Below are 24,098 nucleotides of genomic sequence, written 5' to 3'. Positions count from 1 at the left end.
TAGTCCCCCATCTACAGTTTTTAAATATAGATGAATTTACAGATAAACAGAAATTCCTCAAAAGTAGCAGACACAGTAGGGCAAGCTCACAGCAAGGAAGTGACTAGAACATGCACGTACACACACACACACACACACACACACACACACACACACACCTGGCTGAATAAAGCATCCAGGCAGCTTAGCAGCTTCTCCACCACTGAACCTGTGAACCCGTTTGTAAGCATGGAAGAATCTAACAGTAGGTGCCTTAGTTATCACTGCTCTGTATGACCATACTTTGTCATGACAAATGACAGATTCCTAGCACCAGCAAGGACTAAGGGGGCAGAGATTCATTTTCTTTTTTATTTTTTTAAAGACTGATATGGAAATAATTTCCTGTCCAATCATGATGCATGTGAGAGAATTGTTCTTTCAAATAATTTCACTGTGTAAAATCAACACCTTTTTACACTCTTTCTTCTAGAATCTTTTGGTTCCTTCTTAGTACAGTGGACTGGCAACAACCACTCCACTGAGCCATGCCAGTAAAGACCCTATACTATCCTGCAGCACCATACAAAGCAGGCAATGGCAACTGCCATTTGGTGACACTGTGCCCACACCTTCAGCATCTTAGGAGCAGCCTGGAGGTCCACTTTCGTAGACCATTAGAGGCAAATTCATGGCATTGGTGATCATACAGCTGGGAGACTAAGCAATTTCTTCCAACTCCGAGGTGTCACTCATTTTCCTTGACTCTGGACATTCTAAAAGAATTTTCTCTTTTGATGCTTCCCTTCTGAGGTATCTAGACTAATCTTTTGCTCTTGGATATCACCAAGGCTGTCACTATTAACCTACAATTAAACCTCTTATTCCCTCTTTTCTCTTTCTGGTTCTATGTGTATCATCATCTATATGTACTATCATACATAGTATGACTGTAACACCACAGCTGTTCCTGGAACGATATTAATAAAGAAGTCTACCTCCCCACATAGCCATGTTCACCAATTTTCTCTTAAGTAACAATAACACCATGGACGTTTCTAGGTGTATAAACTTGGTATCATTTTTTTCTATGATGACAAATTCTGCCAACCCTTGCTTTGTAACAACTTTGACTCATTTTTTATCCACACCACCATCTCACTGTATCCCTGCTTCAATCTTAAATCCTCCACTTCCCAGCCCTTTGCCCTTAATTATCACATCTGTTGATGGTTGTAACAGCTTTCCAGGAACTCTTTTCATTTGACTTTTACAATATCAACCAAAATTTGAGAGTCTGTGTTCAATAGTAATTATTCTTTAGCTCGAGTCTTCACAGTAACTACCCATAAACAAGCCCGTTGCTCAACACACCCCCCTTGTCACTGGAGCTACTGCCTTTTGGTGATGATTTCACTTCCATAAAGGCAGTCTCCTTGGAGCTGGGTAAGAGTGCTCATTTCTCTCACAGAGGACTGACTCTTTTTCAGTTTCCAGAGCCCATATCAGCAGCTCACAACTGCCTGGAACTCCAGCTCCAAGGGATCAAATGCCCTCTTCTGACTTCTGAGGGCACTTGCCCTCAACATTCATTAACACCCCCAACACACACACACACACACACACACACACACACACACACAAAAGTATTTTGAAAAATATATTCTGCTATGTTTGCTGTCCTCATCTTGTTTTTTTTCCCCCCTCTTTTGTCTTGGGCACGTATAATGTTGCCTGGTCAGGGTGAGAGGTCATGAAAAGGCAGCTGATTTGGTCTGTATACAGAAAGGAAATCAAGAGTGTTTGTTGTTGCTGTCTAGGTCTGCCCCAAACCTAACTTTGTCCGACTACCTACCTTCCTTTGTCTTTAGCGGTTCATAGTTTTCACCCACCCCACCCGCCACTCTGCATTTAACTTCAAGGCTCTTTCCTAGATTGACTGTGCATGAATAAAATATAACCTCTGTCTCATGTCTGTGTGCCTTACTTAGAATTCTTAGGTGTGAAGTTGTGAACACACTATTGCTTTCAAATGCTTCCATTACATTACATGATGGTTACATGCATGTGTATATATCTCTTGTCCTAACATAGGACACAAAATAACGGTGAATTCTTTTTAATTTTGAAATTAAATATCACTATCTAGGATGCTCACTTTGCTGACAGTGCTGAGATACCTCGGGTGTTTATTCCGACTGGAAAGTCAGATCTAGTAACCATCCCATGATCAGTCAACCAAGGAGCTACATTCTTTTTGGCTGTTACCAATCTCTTTGGTACAAGATACACTTATTGAAACAAAGTCAGCCAGGCCGTCCCAGCAGTCTCTGTTGTCACTTGAAATACTGTGGCTCCATATTTCTTGTTCCCTGCTGGATAAGCCACAGTAAATGGGGCATAGTCCTTTTCTGAAAAGAAGATAACTCTGCCCAGTGCTTGCCTACTCAGGTACGAGCCAGGGAGTCCACCCCATGCATGAAAGAAGCTCAGCCGTGCTTGTCTGTATTGCTTCTTATGACAAGTGCATAGCCATGTTCCAGGGGACTATGCTCAATATTTGAGTCTAAACACACATACACTAATATTTTCTGTTTGGTTACTTGCCATAGCAAGAAGTGATTTCTGTATTCAGCAACTAGAGTGGTTAATAATTGTCTCCTCTTCTGGTGATTTAGGCATATATGCTCAAAGTCCCCCCAAATCCCCCTCCTGATTCAAAAACACTTACTCTCATTTTTTGACCCAGGATAAATAGCAAGGTTTTCAAGAGAAATCATGGACTTATTGTGTAAGCCAGTTTCTATCAGGATCCAAGCAAGCCATTCCTTCCTTTTTCTCCCCATGGTACATCCATCCAATCACAAGGTAGAGACACAGTTGTTTGTTTGACTACATCCTTTACCCAATATCCTTTGCCCACGTTCAGCGAAAGATCTGGAACAACAAAACTGTTTTGCAGCTGCTCCTAAGTTTTGACTAACTAAAGCCTACACAGGTGGATGCTATAGAAGGCAATAAAAAAATTCCAAAACAATAACAAAAATAATTTCTTATGAATTTTTTTAACCACAACATTAAGTTTTGAATTATATAAGGCAGTTAATTGCTTGAAAAGTGGCCTTAAGTATTTTAGACAAACATAACTTCATTGGCAGTGATAATTTCTGGAGATAAAAATTTGAAATATGATTTAAAAATCTATCCCAATGGGCTTAACATTTAAAATCTTAACTATCTTGTCCTAGACACTCGGCCATGGTTTGCCAAATCTGTTATTATCTAATTCTTCTCATTAAACACGTCGTATGCTTGACCTTCAGATTCAGCTCAGCTGATAGAGAGCCTGTCTTGGCACACACAAAGTTCTGGGTTTGATTCACAACACTGCATAAAATTGGATTTGGTGGTACATATGTGTAACCCAGAACTCAGGAGGTAGAGGCTAGAGGAGAAGTTCAGGATCATCTTTGGCTATTTGAAGAGTTCAAGACCAGCCTACGGTAGACTGTCTTTGAAAAATGGTTTTTAACAGGGGAGGAACTTATTCTATATTTTCTGTCTCTAACCATTTTGGGGCTCATGTAATTCTTTGCATAGGAGTTTCCTCACTGCAGACAGCAAAGATTACAGGGTACAGATAACAAAGTGCTGATAACTGAGCACAAGAAAAGTAACCGCACACACCTGATGAGGATGTTCTCATTTAAACGAGTGTGGTTCTTCTGGGCCTGCTTATGTGCCGAATAGGTATTTGAAGAAGAACTAGAAGAGGCAGGTTGGTAGTGGGGAAAGAAAATGTCCCAATGAACTGGAGAAAAGAGAACAGGGAGGAGAAAATGAATCGGGGTTACAATGATGGTCAGCACAGCAGGTAATGAAGGCGGGATTACGTAACAATATGGCAGCTCAAACATATTAACGCCACTTCTCCCCTACAGAAATGCACAAAAATCACATAAAGATCTTATAAAGCCAAAGACAACAAAAGATGAGAAGACACGGAAATTTAAAAGCTGGAAAGCGGAGGGGCAAGCTTGAAACTTTTAAACAAACCTTTAAAAACAAAAGTATAAGTCAAAAGAGGAAGGAAACCCAGAAACAATTCAGTTTGTACCATAGAATCACATAATGAAATGGAATTATAGGCACTAGAGCATTCTGAGTGCAGAGGCATGGCAAAGACACCGACTGGGGGAAAGCCTCAAGTCTTTACGAACCAGAGAGTTGAAGGGCTGCCTTTGCCCTCATTTGTAGAGATTAAAGAATTACCGTATGAAGTGGTAAGGTAAGTGGGACTTCAAATTGAAACACAATGTATGGCTTCTTTATTTAAAAAACAGATTATAGAGAACCTATATAAAGGGTGCCCACATCAGCTTCTGCCACCCACTGATTTCAGCCGAGCTCATACCATAAAGGCTTATAAAAACCTGTTCTGGAGGAACTGACTATCATCAAGTAAATGACACAAATATTAACCTTTGGAGAGCCACAAGAAAACAACCATTTTTTGAGTGGCATTGTCAGCAACAGATACAACTCACAATGATATTCAAAATAGCTTTGCTATCTGTTAGTACCTTACATGTTAATGTAATAATAAAGAACCCAATAGTTAATTAAAATCCCTCTCCTGGTATGTTGAAAACAATTAAAAAAACCAGATCACTAAGGAAAAATGGAAATCAGAAAATAATGTACTTATACTTAATATTGTTTGATAGATTAGAAACTATCTTGTTTATTATATTCATAAGCAGAAAAAAATTACAAGGAAAGAACATTCTAGAAATGCCTGGTGGCATATGATTGAAATCATGACCCTGGAAGAGGCAGGAGAAACATTAATTCAAGGTTAGTTTGGGCTAGATATCAGGACTGTCTAAAAAGCAAATAAACACTAGACTATTCGGTGTGTAAATATGGTCTTAGAGTTTTAAAACAAAAAATACACAAGGGCTGGGCCTCAAGGAAAGGAGCTTCAAAATCCTCTGGGATATCCAAGATTGCTACAGGCACAACTGGGCCATAAGGGGCTGTTGGTGTTTTGTTTGAGTTGTGAGAATCCGCCATACTGATGGCCACAGGGGCTACACAAGTTCATCCTCCTACCAGCACCATCTGGGATCTCCTCTTTCTCCATATCCTCATTTGCTGCTTGTTTCCTTGAAGGTAGTTATTCTGACTGGGGTGTGATGGAATCCCAATGTAGTTTAGTTTAAGTTTCACTGAAAGATCAAAATGTTGAACACTTTCTTTGTCAAGTATTTATTGGCTAATTGTAATTTTTCCTCAGAGAATTGTCTGTTCAGTTGATTTACCTACTTATCGATTGGATGGTTCAGTGTTTGATCTTTGGAGTTCTTTATAAATCTAGATATTAATCTTCAGTTACTTATTAAGTTGACAAAGATCCTTCCCATTTCATAGCACTCTGTAAGTGTTTGCTATGCTGCCCAGAAGCTTTCTAATGCCATGCAAACCCATTAGTCAATTTATAGGATCACTTCCTGTGCTACCAAATTCCCCTCCATGAAGTCCCTGCCTGTTCCTCTGTCTTGGCTTGTTTGGCTCATGTTTTCCTCTGGATATTTCAGAGTTGCAGGTTCTACATATGAAGAGTTTGGGAATCCTTTATATAGATATCTGTACAAATAAGAAATAGCCATTCTTCGGTGACCCAGTGACATTCTCCTAAGTGTAGGCCACAGGGCAAGCATTTGTGTGGCTCTTCATAGAAAGGCTCTTAGTCTGCACTGTATTGAGGATCTGGAAAATAAATTCAGTCTTAAGTAACTAGAGGTTCAGAAGGAGAGCTTTGAGATTCATGGGATGAGTAGAAAAAGATAAAGATTTCAGACAGAAAAAACTAAGGGTCTAGAGGAGCAAGATATCTACAAAGTTCCCATGAATAATCAGCTAGCTTTGATTAAAGAAATGCTTGGAGAAACTAACAGGAAGCAACAGCTGAAGATTTTCACTCAGGGAAGAGTGAGTTCAGCCATTTGACTTGCTCACTAGAATAAAAGCCAACACTATCTCACAGTATTTACAATAACTAAAATGGCACTATTAAAATTATTCAACATGCTAAAAATACTGATCAGGAACAAAGGTAACAAGGGATAGACAAAGAAAGGAAGCGATGAATCGGAAGATATATCAATGGGAAATATTGAGTCAGATTAAAGAGAAATCTGGAAGTGAAAAGCACAAAGAACAGGATATCTGAGAAACAACAGTTAAACAGTTTAAATTATATTCATCTCATTTTATTTTTGGAAAGGAGAAAATTGGCAGAAAGGACATACAGTAAAAACAATGATTAAGAGGAAAATCTCCCTGGGGTCAGCTTTCACAGTGCTGGAAAGTGCTGTACGTGCTTCTGGGATAAAGGACCTCAAGGACCTTACCCAGCAAAGGACCCTGCACGCTACAATGCTGACCTGCCAGGAAAACTGAACTTGTGCAATAATGGTAAGATGATTTGAGGGGTAACCCATGACTTTCTGATTGGTTTTGAGGCCTGCTTTACAGTAGGGTCTTTAAACTATCATATTTATGTTTATACACAGATTTATGCTGCTCTTAAACTAGGTCAAAAAAGTTTCCGTTTATGCAGTGGTTAGGGGTTGACGCAGAGACTCGAACTAGCCAAAGTTCTGAGAATGACATTGAGCACTGTAACCTCTTCCTATCCAGAACTCAGGGAACACAGCGGAAGATCTGGTGGATGGGGAGGAGAGCTGTGAAATGCTAACGTGTGGGCATGACATGGCTATTGCACAGAGCAAATGTGCTTACTGCACAAGACCAAGTCAGTGACAATCCCAGCACAGATGGGGGCGGACGCTCTGGCACTCCCAGATCAACATCCTAGCAGAAGAGCTATTGGCAGTTGAGGGCTGCTAATGGAGGGGACCATGGCTGCTGTTAGGTCGTCCATATTTCTGGGGATGGCCCTTCACCCATGTGCTATATGGGCAATACTAACTGGAATCAGGGTTATTAATAATGGCAATAATAAAAGAATATGTGAAGGCAGGAAGGAGATGGGGTACTGGGTACTGGGGAGAGTTAGAGAGAAGAAGACAGAGGGGTGCAAGATCAAAATACATTGCATAGACACACGAAAGTCTCAAGGATAGATACAAATATCTTTAACAGAGAAAAGTCAAATTTTTCTTAAATTGTTGAAAGTCAAACTTTAAAGCATCCAAAGATTAACAAACTCATGATGATTATGAAGAAAATTACACCTGGGAGCATCTTCAAGCAGTAGGACAAAATAAACTCCCATTATAAACAGAGAAACAATGATACAAATTGTTATTAATATTTTTTTATACCAGGAACAACAGGGAAGACAATAAAAGATCATTCTTTAACTGTTAAAGGAAGTAAAAACAGTCACATTTGAACTCTATAGCCAGGAAAAATAACTTTAAAGTGATATAAAGACATATTATCAGTAAAATGAAATTTGGGAGACCTTGCTATCAGCATCTATACTACAAGAAAGACATAGGAAGTCATCCAGGCCGAGGAAGCCTGGTTGGGGATTGTGTGGGCAGAATGAAGAAAGCTGAAATGGCTATGACTTTGTCAAACATAGAGGGTTGTTTTCTCTTTTCTTACAGCCTTAAAAGAATGCGAGGATTTAACAGAAATAAGGTAACACTGAGACTGCGTTGATGCTTATAATATAAAAGAAATTATATATCACAGAGGGTAAGGTGGCAAATGGAGAGTCTGGCAAGACTTTGATAAAAACAATGGCTCTGCAGAGATATAATTCACTGGCCACACTTTAAGTCACACAATTTATTAGTTTTAATATTACTCATATAAGGGTTGTCTAGGAGATTTAAAGAAGGATATGGCTGATACAGAGTTAGAAATTGTTCTGAACATCACACTGTAAACATGTGCCTCAACTTACCTCCCTACCACACCTCAGAGTTGGGTGAATTAGGGCAGCTTCAATCAAGCCTCATAATAATTTCTATTTAAAAACTGGGAATTTAGAGTTATAACAATGCTAACACAAAAACAGACCAAAGTCTGGAACGACAAGACTTTCTGTGATAAGGGCCAGAACAAGAAGAGTATGACTAAAAATTGCCGACTAAAATAGCAACTCAATTTGAATATAAATTCCAACTTGGAAAACCACTACTTTTTGACATTGTACAAATGGGCTTGGAAGGATGGAGATTGCATTTCCTATAGAACACACATTATCAGATGGCAACTTGGCAATCTAAGAGGAAAAGTGATGGCAGGTGCTTTGAAGGTGTTCAAACAAACTGATTATCAAATGAATTTCTGCTTAGAAGTAGAACATATTTCATGCCATGGGACTTCTGAGCACAGTCCTGCTTTTAAGTTTTTTTTTTTCTTTCTTTCTTTTTTTTTTTGGTTTTTCGAGACAGGGTTTCTCTGTTGTTTTGGAGCCTCTCCCGGAACTAGCTCTTGTAGACCAGGCTGGTCTCGAACTCACAGAGATCCGCCTGCCTCTGCCTCCCGGGTGCTGGGATTAAAGGCGTGCGCCACCATCGCCCGGCCTGCTTTTAAGTTTTAAATTTGTTTTAGTTTTATAAGAATTTAGGCTTTGTTGACTCCCTATGGGACTATATATATAATAGTGACTTTGAAAGGACATCAACAACAACAAAAAAAAAAAATAAAAAAAAAATAAAAAAAAAAAAAGAAAGGACATCAACAGAATTTTAATACTACATTACTCAAACATGCACAAACACAAGACCATAGAATTAGGTATTATGGTGGTTTGAAAGAAAATGGCTCCCAAAGGAATAGCCACTGTTAGGATTGTGGTCTTGGTAAAGAAAGTGTGCCATTATGGGGGTTGGCTTTGAGGTTTCATATGTGCTCAAGCCATACCCAGTGAGACAGTTTATTTCACTTCCTGATGCCTGTAGATCAAGATGTAGAACTCTCAGCTGCTTCTCCAGTACCATGTCTGCCTGTACGTTGTCCACCATGATGAAAATGGACTAAGCCTCTGGAACCGTGAGACACCCCAATTAAATGTTTTTCTTTGTAAGAGTTGCCATAGTCACAATGTCTCTTCACAGCAATAGAATCACTAAGACAGGTATGAAGCATTATTCTTAAATTCTTGTTTTTTACTATTAATTATTCATCTTACATTCCAACCACAGTTCTTCCTCCCACCCCTCCTCCCACCTCCAAGCCCCTCCCAGCCCACCCCTCACTCACTCCTCCCAAAGGATAAGGCCTCCCATAGGGAGTCAACAATGCCTAAATTCTTATAAAACTAAAACAAATTTAAAACTTAAAAGCAGGACTTGGCACAGCAGTATACACCTTCAATCCCAGCTCTGAAGACCCGTGGGTCTCTGTGAGTTAAAGGCAGCCTGGTCTACTAAGGCTACAATAGTAAGACCCTCTTTCAAATGAACAAACAAACCAACCAAGCAAAAAAAAATAATAAAATTATGAAACTGTATTTGAACAAAATATCTTAATATAAAAGACATGAATGGACATGCTAAAATAATCCATCATATTAAATTATATCATTTATTAGCATTGCTGTTGGGATTAATGTTGGATGATGTTTCTTTAGACTGGGTTTTAGACTTAAATGTTTCTGGTTTTAAATACTAATGTTACTAATATAAATACCACCTCTTTATAAAGCACACTATATAAAATGAGTGATTTCTGTCTGTATTTAGGTTCAATTTTATAAAGACTGGCAGGATTGCTCAGTAGGTAAAGCATTTTCTACCAGATCTGAACATATGAGTTCAATCCAAGGACCCACATGTTAGAAAGAGAGAACTCATTCAACAAGTTGTCCTCTAACTTCCATATGTGTACTGTGACACACACATGTGCATGCACACACACACACACAAACATATAAATTACTGTAATAAAAATTAAAGTCTGGTGGTTAGTCAATTGCTGCCATATCTGCTGCTCTCTTTATGCTGTTCAAAATAAGCCTCTTTTTCATTCAGGTTCTTACCCCAATATTTGACTCCTGATTATTTTAAATTTATTTTTTAAAACAATCTTTTCTCACACTGAAGGCAACAATAAATAAATGGGACCTCCTGAAACTGAGAAGCTTCTGTAAAGCAAAGGGCATGGTCAAGAAGACAAAAAGGCAGCCTACTGAATGGGAAAAGATCTTCCCCAACCCCACATCAGACAAAGGACTGATCTCCAAAATATATAAAGAACACAAGAAATTAGACATGAAAATTAAAAAATTAAATTAAAAAATGGGGTACAGAACTAAACAGAGAATTCTCAACAGAAGACTCTCAAATGTCCAAAAGACACTTAAGGAAATGTTCAACATCCTTAGCCATCAGGAAAATGCAAATCAAAACAACGCTGAGATATCATCTTACACCTGTCAGAATGGCTAAGATACAAAACACCAATGATAGCTTATGCTGGAGAGGATGTGAAGTAAGGGGAATACTCATCCATTGCTGATGGGAATGCAAACTTCTACAACTACTTTGGAAATCAGTATGGCAGTTTCTCAGAAAATTGGGAATCAACCTACCTCAGGATCCAGCAATTGGGCATCACACAAAAGATGCTCAATCATACCACAAAGACATTTGTTCAACTATGTTCATAGTAGCATTATTTGTAATAGCTAGAACCTGGAAACAACCTAGATGCCCCTCAACTGAAGAATGGATAAAGAAAATGTGGCACATTTACACATAAGAGTACTACTCAGTGAGAAAAAACAATGACAAATTTAATTCTGCATACAAATGAATGGGACTAGAAAACACCATCCTGAGTGAAGCAACCCAGACCCAAAAAGATAAATATGGTATATACTCATTCATAAGTGGATACTAGCTATAAAGAAAGGATATTGAGCCTATAGTTCATGATCCTAGAAAAGCTAAATAACAAGGTGAACCCTAAGAAAAACATACATAGATCCACCTGGAAATTTGAAATAGACAAGATCACCTGACAAAATTGGGAACATAGGCTTATAGACCGGAAGCCGGGACCTTAGTTCTCTTTCCCATCTTGCAAGATGGCGGGTGAAAAAGCCGAGAAACCTGATACAAAAGAGAAGAAACCTGCAGCCAAGAAGGCTGGCGGTGATGCCCCTGCCGCTGGTGCAGCCAAAAAGGGTAACCCTAAGGCTAAAAAGCTCAAGAAGGGGAAGCCCCATTGCAGCCGAAATCCAGTCCTTGTTAGAGGGATTGGCAGGTACTCCCGATCTGCTATGTATTCCAGAAAGGCCATGTACAAAAGGAAATACACAGCTGCAAAAACCAAGGTTGAAAAGAAGAAGAAAAAGGAAAAGGTCCTTGCCACTGTCACAAAACCAGTTGGTGGTGACAAGAATGGTGGTACCCGGGTGGTTAAGCTTCGAAAAATGCCCAGGTATTATCCTACCGAAGATGTGCCTTGGAAGCTGCTGAGCCATGGCAAAAAGCCCTTCAGTCAGCACGTGAGACGCCTGCGTGCCAGCATCACTCCTGGGACTGTCCTCATCATCCTTACTGGGTGCCACAGGGGCAAGAGAGTGGTTTTCCTGAAGCAACTGGGCAGTGGTTTACTGCTGTGACAGGACCTCTTGCCCTCAACAGATTCCTTTGAGAAGAACACATCAGAAGTTTGTCATCGCCACCTCTACAAAAGTTGATATCAGCACAGTTAAAATCCCCAAACACCTGACTGATGCTTACTTCAAGAAAAAGCAGCTGCGTAAGCCCAGGCATCAGGAGGGCGAGATCTTTGACACAGATCTCGAGAAATACGAGATTACAGAGCAGCGCAAGGCTGATCAGAAAGCGGTGGACTCGCAGATTCTGCCAAAGATCAAAGCTGTTCCTCAGCTGCAGGGCTACCTGCGCTCTCAGTTCTCTCTGACGAACGGGATGTATCCTCACAAACTGGTTTTCTAAATTGCTGACGACCTAATTAAACAGCTTTATGTGTCTAAAAAAAAAAAAAATTGGGAACATAGAGGTGGGGGGAGAAGAGAGGGTAGAAGGGTAAGAGGAGGGGAAAAGGGGAGGGTTGAGGAGAACTTGAGGGAATGAGATAGTCAAGATGGAAGACAGATAAGAGCAAGGAAAGAGATATCTTGATTGAGGGAGCCATTATGGGGCAAGCAAGAAACCTGGCTCTAGAGAAATTCCCAGGAATCAACAAGGATGACCCCACTGAAGACCCTAAGCAATAGAGGAGAGGGTGTCCGAACTGGCCTTGCCCTGTAGTCAGATTGATGAATATCTTAAATATCACCATAGAACCTTCATCCAGCAACTGATAGAAGCAGAGGCAGAGACCCACATCGGAACATTGGGCTGAGCTCCCAAAGTCCAGTTGAAGAGTGGGAGGAGTGAGAATATGAGCAAAGAGGTCAATACCGTGATGGGGACACCCTCTGAAACAGTCTACCTGAGCTAATGGGAGCTCACCAACACCAGCTGGACTGGGAAGGAAGTATAGGACCAAACTAGTCCCTCTCAATGTGGTTGACAGTTGCATGGCTGGGGCAGACTGAGGAACCACACTGTCAGTGGTACCAGGATTTATCCTCACTGCTTTTACTGGCTTTTTTGGAACCTATTCTCTTTGGATGGATACCTCGCTCAGCCTAGATATAGTAGGCACATCACTTTGAGGCAGGACCAAGGCCCTCCCACATATATCTAGGCTGAGCAAGGTAACCCTCCAAAGAGAATGGACTTCAAAATGCCCATTTAAGCAGTAGGGATAAATCCTGGTCCCACTGTGAGTGGCCCTACAGACTACCCCAGCTACACAACTGTCACCCATATTCAGAGGGCCTAGTTTGGGTCTATGCAGGTTCCTCTGATATCAATCAATGTGGAGACAATGAGCTCCCACTAGCTCAGGTCAGCTGTTTCTATGGGTATCCCTATCACGGTCTTGCCTTCTTTGCTCATATTATTGTTCTTTCCTCTCCTTGACTAAAGTTTGAAAACTCAGCCCAGTGATGGCTGTGGATCTCTGCATCTGCTTCCATCAGTTGCTGGATGAAGTTTCTATGAACACAATTAATATAGCTATCAATCTGATTACAGGTAAAGGCCACTTCAGGTACCTTCTTCACTATTGCTTAGGGTCTTAGCTGGGGTCATCCTCGTAGGTTCCTGGGAATTTTCCTAGTGCCAGGTTTCTTGCTAGACCCATAATGACTTCCTCAATCAAGATATCTCTTTCCTTGCTCTCCCTCCCTGACCTTCCCCCATGTCAACCATCCTGTTCCTTCATGCCCTCTTACCCCCTTCCCTTCTTCTCTCTCCCACTCCTTTCATCCTTCCTTCTCCCCCACATGCTCCCAATTTTCTCAGGGGTTCTTGTCTATTTCCCCTTCTCAGGGGGATTCATGTATGTCTCTCTTAGAGTTCTTTTTTGTTACCTTGCTCTCTGAACTCCTGATTTCTTATTGATAAAGAATAATTAAATAAATGCATCATCTGGTGCCCAATGTGGGGTGATCAGAAAAAACTGAACAAAGGAGATTAGATTCAGGGATCTCACTCTGCCTCGTAAGTGCTGAGATTTAAGGCATGTGTCACCACTGCCTGGAAATAATATAAAAGTTTTTATGACAATAAGAAATATTAGTTCCTGGAAGCACCAGTCTACTTCAGAGAAGACGATGGGCAGTATATGGAGTTTGCTTTCCTTGTAACAAAAGTTAGCCACTAGTCAAGAAACTGCCCTTGCCTCAACTCAATAGTATGCTGTCCAAATTAGACAAGCAGTACACAAAAAGTTTCTGAACTTTTTCAAGACAAGGTGGGATAGTCCTTCAAACTTCCTGTTCTACAGAAAAGTCTGTAAGATATTCCAGTCCTGTAGGCCAAAGATGGATGTTCCAAAGTTACAGAGGAACCCTGGGTGACTGTCCAGAAAGCCAGATGTTTCTGCCATTTCTTAGTTTTGGAAGTGTTTGCTCTGCACTTCCTACTTACTCAGGTATTATTATGTCCTTCTCGGGTCTCTGATGAAGCTGACGACTAAATAGTCATAGTTTTCCTTGTTACCAAACTCAGAAAAGAGACCCACAAAACGGTGTAAAGTATATAAGGTTGAAAGACAAAAAGGATAATTTTGGGTTGGTAATACAAAACTTTGGACTCACCAAGACAGTATAGATAATGGAATATTTTCTCTGATTTGCCAAATGCAAATGGACTGGACATTGTAAATGTTATTCTTACCTGATAATTGTATATTCATATATATTGTATATCTTACCTGATATTGTATATAGCTTTACTATATATAATGAGTTATTTACTATATACAGTAAGAGTTATTTACTATACACACTAGAGTAAAAATCTTCCCTTTTTTATTTAGACAAAAGGGGGAAATGTGTGATATTTTGATCACATTCTGACAATAAAGCTTGCTTTGAATCAGAGGCTGGAGCTAGCAACTAGCTAACCAGAATTAACCATAGAGGTTTTGGAGGACTGAGGACAGACAGACAAGAAGAACTAATGCAGGGCTTAGCAAGGATCTATGTCCTTTTGGATGGAGTAGCAAAAGAGACAGGAAGTTACTGGTCATTTCTCTGCCATTTCTCTGATTATTCAGGTTCTTACACTGATATTTGACTCCCAATAATTATTGATAAAGAATAACTAGATACATGCACCTCTTTATAAAGTCTTGCTCAGAAATATTCTTTGAGTATTTGTTTGCTTATTTATCAGTTGATGGGATCTTTCCATGTAACCCAAACTGACCTTCAAATTATCTCTCTTGACTCAGTTCTTGAGTGCCATGAATCCAGTACCAGACCTGGTTTGAGTGTCTATCTTTTGAAAAATTATATTAGTTATTTGAGAGTTTCATATGTGTTCTGATCCTGTCTTTTCCCCCAACTCTTCCAGTATCCACTCTTCTGCTTCTCTACCCACCCAAGTTTGTGCTCTTAAAAAAAAAAAGACACAATCAAGACCAAACTTGCCACACCCAAATATTCCTAGATGTGTGGTCTTCCACCGGTGTGTGGTAGACTTCCGGAAGATAATCTCTCTCTCTCTTTCTCTCTCTCTCTCTCTCTCTCTCTCTCTCTCTCTCTCTCTCTCTCTCTCCCTTTCTCCTTCCCTCTCTCTCAAGTGGGAGCATTTCTATGCTGGGACTTGGTCAGGCTTGGGATTGAACAGATAGGGGTAAACTGAGGTGGAGAAGCAGAAGGCAGGGTAGAAGAGGGAGTCTGGTGAGGGATAAATAAAACTAAAGATCCAACACCAAATAATCAGCACTGAATTTAGGAATATAGATGCATATACTTTTATCTATGTAATAACAATTAGTGAAAAAGGGCCATAAATTTGAAAGAGAACAAGGAGGGGTATACGGGAAGGTTTAGAGGAAAGGAGAGATGTTGCAATTATATTATAATCTCTCGAAAAGAAAAAATATTTTCTAAAAGTCATATAGAAATCTGCTATTGTAGAAGCTTTCATACATACCTAATACATACATACATACATACATACATACATACATACATACTATGTACAAATATATACACAAAGAAAAAGAGTTAAAATGGAGTTTCCTGTTACAGAGCAACAATGTTCCCACTAGACACCAGAGGCTATTAAATAAAAAGCTTGGTGTTAGGAATGAGTTACCTCTTTTGGAATTGTTGACCAATGAGGTTCCAGAGATCTCCAAAGAATACAGGCTGTTGCTATTGGTATTGGTTACTTTTCAGAACTTGACAGTAAGACCCTATTACTGAAGCCATAAAACACTTGAGCCATAGAACTAGGAGAAATCAAGTTGGTGTTGATCTGAAAGCTTTACTCCTGTTGACTAAATTTCACATTGCTGGAAGTTGCTATGCTATGCCTACTACTGGAGCTGGAGGAAAAAAATAACCATCAGCCATTCCCATGTGCGAACCCTGGGAGAAGCAGCGACAACTGGCCTGATAAGTTATACCTACTGGCAATAGTGGCATGAATACCATGAGAGTAACCAATCATTTTATGTTTGGTTTAGGTCCCATTCCACAAGATGAGACTCATACCTGGCACCATTATTGGGCCAAGAACCTATAGCTAGACATCTCATAGGCTAGAGGAGAATATACTGCTATTATTCTACTAACTGAACATGGCATTAAACTGACTCCTAATGCCACCTTTTTCTTAAAAAATTAGTACGTTTTCATAATCTAAAAGCCTTGTTTGCTACCACAGCATGATCAGACTTAGACTTTATAAAGTCGTGCTTGGAATATTCTTTGAGAATTTGGTTGGTTTTTAACCGATTGATGGGGCCTTGCTTATACCCACACAGATCAATGCCTCTGTCAACCCTTGCCTGAGAAGCTTCTATTTCCAGTAGATTGTGATTAACACAGAGACCCACAATTGGCCAAGGTGCAGAGAATAAGAGACTGAAGCGTGTTCACCCTGAATGCAACCTGCACACTTTCCTCCAAAGGCTCAGGGGTCACTGGAGACGTGAGAACGAATGTAAGAGCCAGAGATGGTGGATAACTAGAAGGAAACAGTGGTTTCTGGACACAGTGTGACAGCTGCACATTTGAGGGTCTATCTTAATCAGGTGCCACTAGCAACAACAACAACAACAACAAAACCCTATATTCCCCTGGAGAAGTTTGAATATTCCTATTGTCTAAATCTGCACCACACAACCTAATGGAATTTGGAGTAAAGTACTTAACAGCAGAGAATTATTTTAAAGAAACGTGTAGGCACATGCCTGTGTGTGTGTGAGATGATACTATTTCAGATCGAAAGAAACACACACTGAGTAGTGTGCGGCACTTTTGTTAGCAAAGTTTTAAAATTGTTTTTATTGAGCTACATATTGTTTTTCTGCTCCCCTCCTACCCTCTCCCAAGGCCCCCATGCTCCCAATTTACTCAGGAGATCTTGTCTTCGTTAGCAGATTCTATGTATAAATTAGTCCTTTCTGAATCACCTTGACACTTTCAATTTAAAACTGCATCATATTTATTCTTTCCTTCTCTAGCGAGTATATGCAAGAAAACACAGCAAATAATTGCTCGTAAGTCGTAAGTCGGTGTTTGTTCTAGGAGGTCCCTATAATAATTCACAATATGATTATGTTAAATTAAATCAAAAAGACGAGACTACAAAACTGTTTTCATACCACTCATTGCTTCTGTTTTGAGACAGGACTGTTGTTTGCTCGTTGTTCTTTTGAGGGGCCCACATCCAGCTCCCAAATAAATTCGCATGGAGGCTTATTTCTACTTATGAATGCCTGGCCTTAGCTTGGCTTATTTCTAGCCAGCTTTTCTTAAATTATCCCATCTACCGTTTCCCTCTGGGATTTTACCTTTCTCTATTTCTGTATATTTTTTTCTTTCCTTCTTATTCGGTGTCTGGCTGTGTGGCTGGGTAGCTGGCCCCTTCTTTCCTCACTTTTTGATCCTCTCTTCCCTTTTCCTATTTATTCTCTCTGCCTGGCAGCCCCACCTATCCTTTCTCCTGCCTAGCTACTGACCATCCAGCTCTTTACTAGACCAAACAGGTGTCTCAGGAAGGCAAAGTAACACAGCTTCACAGAGTTCAACAAATGCAACATAAAAGAATCAATACAAGCCGGGCGGTGGTGCCGCACACCTTTCATCCCAGCACTCGGGAGGCAGAGGCAGGCGGATCTCTGTGAGTTTGAGGCCAGCCTGGTCTACAAGAGCTAGTTCCAGGATAGGCACCAAAAATTACAGAGCAACCCTGTCTCGAAAATAAAAAAAAAAAAAAAATCTTTGCATAATTAAACAAATGTTCCACACCATAAACAAATGTAATACATCTTAAAATAATATTTTACAACACAGGGTCTCAGGTAATCCATGTTGCTCTTGTCCTCCTGATAATCCTGCTTCTACTCACCACATGCTGGAGTCACAGCATTTTCTAACAGATTATATCATGTACTTATTAGGACACGACTGTCTCTTTCCCTGTTTCCACAAGAATGTTAGTTCACTACAGTGGCACCATCTTAAAATTAACCCTGCAAAATAATCTTAAATGCCTAGCACAGTACCCAATATACAGTAAACACTCAGAAAACATTTGTGAGACCAGCACCATAAGATGATGTCCGGAGAGTCTCTCACCTTCCAGGACTCCCAGGTATGGCCTGGGAGCTGAAGAATCTCGAGTATAAGTCTCTCTCTCTATTTTAATCCCCTCTACAGCTCACTAGCTGCCTGACAGTGGTCATTACTTAAATCCGAAGAACCTCTTTTTCTGTGCAGTAAATGTAAAGTCAGTTTTAAGTGGGGAATGACTGTTAATTCATAAGAACTCTGCAGATATGGGGATCAGTATCACAGATTTTACAGCTGTCACAGAAAAAATATTTAATCAAATAAATATAAGCTTTTCAATAGTACCATGATTTTTTCTTTCCCCATTTTACTTGTTCATTAGAAGGTAAAAGAGGAGTCCGGCTTTGAATAAATGAAGGAGTAAACAGGGATATAGTCTAAATTTCCACCAAAACAACTGAATGAGATTACTGGAAGATGCTTTCATAGTAACCAAGTGCCAGATGCTCAAAGAGCATTATTATAATTGGGCTGTAAAATAAGTGAAAAACAAAACAAGCCTGGTCTTGAATGTGGACACAGATGATGACACAGAATAACAATCACTTGCATGAAATTGGTAGCATGTTAATGGTTGTTCCTTCTCCCTGTCATTCAAACACACCTATCCGTGCACCTTCTTCGTTCCTGCAAGCTCCAGTTGGCTCATCAGGAACCTTAACCCTCAGGCCAAGCCTGAAGAAAGAATTATCCTACTTACTGAACCCTTAGGCAGTGTGCAAGGCCAGGAAGCAGGGTATTTGGAGAACGCAGGGAGATGAGCTCAGCACTTTTTTTCAGTATCCCATGACCACTGAAAGAAAAGGTTAAAACTGATTTACTGTATTAAGAAAAAGCAGGGAAAATTTATTTCTTGGCTTAAGTTTTGCTGGCAAGTGGAATCCTCAAAAGTACTTTGGAAATATGAGTAGATTTAAGATCTGTTTCAGGTAAGTTGCATTTATTATTTGAAGTCAAAATAAAATGCTACCTAGTTTTATGCAAGTTATATATCGCTAATATTCATGCGCATAAACCAAAAGCAAGTTTGTACTGTTAAATTCAGTCTTAACCAGCATATCCCAGCAAAGGAAACAGACATTGGTGGAGAAAATCAATTTTCTTTCCAATATGATAACAACAAAAGGTAAGTGTATTAAATATGAAATTCACACTTGAAAATAATTTGAGGTAACCAAGCAAACACAATTACATGAACTTTCTCTTGTCCTTACTGGTCCCCTAACTCTGCTAGTTCAGTTTGCAGAACCTTAAATGATAACATGTAATAGAAATTAACTTGGCTGACTCCACATAGGTGCTTCAGTCTCTTGCCTTGGGCTCTCTGCTTGTAAGAACTGTGGCTGATGTCCATCTAGCCGGAAGTTCATTGCTAATATGATGTTCTTCAGTGTGGCCTGATCAATTAGTTCTGTTTCTATCTGCAGTGATGCTTATAACTGAGATGTGTGTTACATAGACACATAGAATGATAAAACATAAGTGCAAGAGGAGAGGCATGGCCTACCAAAGCAGCAGCTCTGAGCAGGGATTTCTACAGCCCAATCGAGTGAGCACCAACAGCTCAAATACAGTGTGCATGGGACACTGGAGAAGCTGGGAGGAACCACCGGAATATCTAAAGGTGGTTTCCATTCAAATTATCCAAAACAGCTTTCCCTAGAGCAATCAAAACAGAAAACCATGCACCATGTATTTAATGGATGTTTTTTGTGTGTGTGAGAGCATTCAGAATACCACTTAATTACGTGTATTTGAAAAAAAAAATCTTAGAAAATTTAAAACTAAAGATTTGTAAGTGAATGCAGTTTTATGTTCAAAAGAAAGAAAAAGCTTAAGTCCTGACATTTTGTTAGATCTGGTTATAACCAGCTTTTAAAGCTAACTGACCATTTACAAGGCCCAGTTCTAGGACTTAGAGAAGTCCTACTCTGTGAGTCCTGATGCTCCCTCCTCAGCCGCAGACACCAAGGCTTCAGATGCCCAGGTTGTTGGACAGCAGGTGCTGAGAGCACCAGCCACTTGTTGGAACCCAAAGATCTCTAGCTGTGCCTAAGATTTAAAGATTAAGCATTGAGAATTACAATTAACAGAGAAGGATAACACACAGAAGGAGATATTACGTCCTGAGTGCGCGGAAAAGGAGAAAGAGCACACTGAAAAAAGCAAATCCAAAGAAAACAGTGGCGGTTGACAGGACGCAGGGTGCAGGTGAAGTCAAGGCAGTCTCAGTCTCAATAGAGGCTTGCAGTTATCGACACCGTGAAAACAGGTTCACGGATGCTTACACTACCGAGTGTTCACAGGATGGAATCCTACAGAACTGTTAAAAGGGAGGTAAATATGCAGACACGGTCACAAAGAGATCCCCATAGGCTTATTATTGAGTAAAGCAGGGCAGAGTGTGGAAAAGTGACTGATCCCAGCCATAGTAGGCATTTGCAGACATAGCTGAGCTTGCGCAGAACCAGCAAGCTGACAGCAATGGTTACCCCTGGAGATTGGCAGCTGGGTTGAGAGAAATGAGGCATATTCTCTTTAGGGCTCATTCGCTTAAAATGATTTATTCTTTTCTAAATAAGTAACGTTCCGCTTTGGAAAATTCAATAGCAGAACACAAAGAAGTCTTGGGCTACACAAAAGCCACTTTATATTTGAGTTTAAAGACTTTGGGCATCATTAACATTTACAGGCTCATGACTTCTGAAGGAAGTGGAAAAACAGAGCAAAATGCCCTTTTCAAACTAAAGTGACAGAAAACCCAAAGAAATGCTTTCAAAGGCAACTAGCAATGCAATTAATGTCTACATCCCATCTCCTCTGCATCTGCTCCAATTTTTAATGCTTTTTGATCCCATATGGAATTTCCTTTCGTGTTACTCAGTTGATACCGTGCCATAGCTTTGTGTTTTAACCACCATTCATTTACACTTTTTTGGGGTGTGTGTGTATGTGTATTTATGTGCATGTTTGTGCGTGCACAGTATACTTGTGAAGGTCCAAAGACAGCCTTCTATGTCACCACTCAAATGTCCTCCACCTTTGAGACAGGACCTCACTGACACAGAACTTTGGCACACAGGTCATGTTAGTTAGCCCGCCCGCTTCTGTGGGTCTGTGTCTTGGTCTATCTTGGCACTGTTGGGATTATAGGCATCTGCACCATGAGTCCCAGGGTTCACACATTTGTGAGTTATCTGCTTTATTGACTAAGCCATGTCCTCACCTCACCTTCCAGTCTTTAAGAATGCCTGCTGTTTTCTCCTATTCACAGTGTGTTGCTGCTCCCTTGGGTCAGGTCTCACTGGGTTGGCTAGGCAGGCCAAGCAGCACTTGACATTGCTATGAGCCTTCTGTTTCAGTCTCTCTCTGTGTCTTAAAACATTTTTGTCTTTCCTTTTTGAAACATCTTTATTTCAGGAGTCAGTACCTCATTTTTCTCACCTATTCTTGTTCATATTATAGAGATTTCTCTTCTCCATGGTGCTCTCTGTTAGTTCATGCTCACAAACAAAAATGAGGTTGTCTGGGGTAGATGGGCACCGCAGATTTCTTATATGGTTGTTGTACTTCTGTTGTTTGTCCAGCAGGATTTCTTCCTTGAAGAGCTGGTTGACTTCACCTCTGAATGAGCAGGAAAAGCACACCAGCAGACAAAGGGTTATGAACTGGCAGCGACAGAGAAGTCCTTGCTACAGGGTTGGTGGCGCTGGTATAGACTGGCCTTTAGCAGTGATGGTTTTAGTGCAGGGACAAGCCCTTTGTGGAGCCATGTGTATGGGTGAAGGGTGACTTAGTCACACCGTCGCCTTAATCTCCACTGGTCTACAGGCTCAGTCTGTCTTTGTTCACCATGACTTGCACAGTTCTGAAGAGCACTGGTACAGTGTCTCCAAGTCTAGAATGACATGAATTTTTTTTTCACGATGGCAATGATAGTAGGCACATTCGACAAGGTGACGTTGAGCTCAAGATGACAGGGGAGAATGTGAACGATCTGGAGATCTCGAGTGTCCTAATATCAGATGACACTATCTCCGAACACAGACTTAAGTAGTTTACCAGTTTCCACACTCCCCTTTCCCTTGTCATTAATCTGTACCTTTCGGGGAGATATTTTAAAAAATATTTTATTTTGTAAATGCGCCCCATTTTCTTTATTCATTCTTTGGTTGAGGGACATTTACGTTGTTTCCACTTGAGATTCAAATTAAATTATACCAGCCCCTTCCCTTTCCTTCCTCAAAACCTTCCCATACACCCCTGCTCGATTTCAAATTCATGGTCTCTTTTCCTTGTTATTACATATATACACATACACACATATTTATATACATATATATACACATGCACATACACATATATGCACACACAAATATATATATATATATATACATACATATGTATATATATTCCTAAATACACAAATACAACATGCTCAGTTCATATAATGTTACTTATATGTGTAGTTTTCAGGGCAGATCATTTGGTATTGGATGACCAATTGGTGTGCTTTTCTCTGGGGAAGATTGTGTGGCTCAGGTTGAGACCTCATGAGTTTTCCCTGTCCAAGTCATTTACCTTGTTCAGGTAATGTTTAGGCATCCATGCTGACTAGACTTCACGGACCTAGCTTCTGATGTTTCTGGGAGAAGCAATCTCACAGCGAACTCTCTATTCCTTAGGCTTCTATAATCTTTCCACCCACTCTTCTGCTATGATGCCCAAGCCTCAGGGGACAGGAACTGTGCTGCAGATGTATTTGTTGGGACTGAACTCTACAACTCTGCATTTTGACTGGTTGTGATTTTACTTAATGGTCTCTGTTGCAAAGATAAGTTTCCTTGATGAGGGGTGAGAGCTACCCTTCTCTGTGAGTAGAAGGACAAAGAATGTAGTTAGGGTTAGGTTTTCCTCTGAGATTTATTACTTCACTATCCCTGAGGAGCTGACTAGGTTTCTAGTACCAGGCATGATTTTTCTCTTGTTCAGTGGGTCTTGAATACAATTAGAGAGCTGCTGGTTACTGCCAAGGTCTGTGTGGCACTACTGCACCTGCAGAGTTATCATGTCTTGCTTGTAATTATTGTAACAGACGTGACAGTTACACAGGAATACTGGCTGCTCCCTTCCTTTGGAAGCTTGCACGGTGCCTCCTGGTTCCACGGAAACTAGTCCTCAGGGTGGAGGCTCTCAGGTTCAATTCAGCTTACATGATCTGGGCATTGTGTCTGAAGTGCATACATGGTGTCTTCAACAATAACGACTTATTGTAAACCTCCAGTGGACCACCAAAAGGCAACACTGATTGTAGCGAGCTGCATGAAGCCACACCTGATGGCAATGTAGAGAGCTGCGTGGAATCGCACCTGATGGTGCTGGCTTCCGCCCTCCGCGATCCCGAAAGCGAGTGCTCTCTGTGATAATCAACTCCTATGGCTACAGCCTGACTTATGCTATTATCATGCAATGATTGTCAGCTGCTTGCATATGTGTAGACCTATGGGCAGTGCCCACCTGGCAATCTGAGGTTGGCGGCCCAGGCCTACTTAAGGGCTGGGAGAGAGAGGAGAGAGAGAGAGAGATTTTACAATTGTGAATAAACTCCTGGAATAAACTGCAGTGAGAAGAGCTCTGGTGGTCGCGTCATCCTTGCTGGTCGAGGGGGGCCGCGACAACTGATAGCTTATATTTTGGGAGCCTCTTGGATAACCCTGACTAACAACTCAAAAAAAAAAAAAAAAGGGTTTCTCATGCCTGCTGTTGGGGTTTTTGTTAGGTGGTCTATGGCTCTTGGGAAAACAAGGTCAGCTCAGATGGTAAATTTCACACACACACACACACACACACACACACACACACACACACACACACACTGGCTTATGTGTATTAGTATTGTAGGCATTTTTAAGTCCGTAGTTAATAGTATGATTCCTTATGACCTTTTCAG

The 24,098-nt window shown here is 40.5% G+C and overlaps 1 pseudogene; it reads left to right on the top strand.

Moving 5' to 3' along the window:
• The first annotated feature begins 11,025 nt into the window (after positions 1 to 11,025).
• LOC130863772 (60S ribosomal protein L6-like) lies at positions 11,026 to 11,974 on the top strand (annotated as a pseudogene).
• The last annotated feature ends 12,124 nt before the right edge of the window (positions 11,975 to 24,098 follow it).

The sequence above is a fragment of the Chionomys nivalis genome, chromosome 21, assembly GCF_950005125.1.
Source record: "Chionomys nivalis chromosome 21, mChiNiv1.1, whole genome shotgun sequence".
Classification (NCBI taxonomy): domain Eukaryota; kingdom Metazoa; phylum Chordata; class Mammalia; order Rodentia; family Cricetidae; genus Chionomys; species Chionomys nivalis.
Note: the sequence above shows the minus strand (reverse complement) of the source record. Positions and strands in the feature narration are given on the sequence as shown.